General features: G+C 32.1%; 1 non-coding gene across 1 annotated transcript; it reads left to right on the forward strand.

The window, feature by feature from the left end:
• Positions 1-591: 591 nt before the first annotated feature.
• On the forward strand, positions 592-698 carry LOC111730195. Its single transcript, XR_002776592.1, has one exon. It is a non-coding gene; the product is annotated as a U6 spliceosomal RNA (small nuclear RNA).
• The last annotated feature ends 303 nt before the right edge of the window (positions 699-1001 follow it).

The following is a 1001-nucleotide window of genomic DNA, read 5'->3' on the forward strand; positions in this document are numbered from 1 at the left end:
CTGTCCCATATTATGTGAAAGGATGCGCCTAAGCTCCACCCACCCTGTTTCTACATTATTTCTACATTATGACATGCAATTAAATATCAGCATAAACTGAGGGAACAAGGAATGCCGTGACTCTAAAATCATTATTATTATGATTTCAAAGTACGTTGGCCATAGCACTGCTTTATTTTCATACTAAGCTTGATTAACATTAATTAATGTTTTTCTCCAGAATGCATTTCAATTAATGGAAGGGGAAACAACTTACAGGTATTTGGATGAGGGACTAATTGGACTGTTGTTTACATTTCAGTTGAAGAATTTACACGTGCTTGAAAGTCTATACCATATATGTCTTGATACAATACGTGTTTATTATTTTCAATATTTACTGGCTGCCTACTGCATGCCGAATACTCTCTTGGCAGGATGTTTCCTGAATGAGATCATAATTCACTTCAGGGATTCAGCTATGGATGTAATTTAACACGATTGGACAGAAAAATGACTCCATTAATCAAATTGATGTATTTGTAAATTAAAATATATGAATCACGATTTATGCTTCTATATTAATTTATTATTATAAATATTAGAAGTCTAGCACTCATTTTGGCAGCACATATACTAAAATTGGAACAATATATCGAAGATTAGCATGGCCGTTGCACAAGGATGACATGCAAATTTGTAAAGGATTCCATATTTTTTAAAAATATGTTAGAAATCTACATCTAGACTACATTAAATTAATGAATATCTTAATAAAGAAAAGATCATTTTAAAAATCCACTTTCAAGTTATTTAGCTAATGAAATTTATCCTAACTTTACCCATAATTTGAGAACACATTCAATGTATGGGCTGTGTTTCCTTTGGAATTTGGCTATTGTGTAAAAGGATTGTCTAGTAATTGACACAGCACAGAACTTCCTTTACTGTAAAGTTAGTGTATGTTAGGGCACATTTCTACTGAGCTGGTTCAGAGTGATTATTTTTGTCGTTGTTCTTCT

Source organism: Pteropus vampyrus, unplaced genomic scaffold, assembly GCF_000151845.1.
Source record: "Pteropus vampyrus isolate Shadow unplaced genomic scaffold, Pvam_2.0 Scaffold9, whole genome shotgun sequence".
Taxonomy (NCBI): domain Eukaryota; kingdom Metazoa; phylum Chordata; class Mammalia; order Chiroptera; family Pteropodidae; genus Pteropus; species Pteropus vampyrus.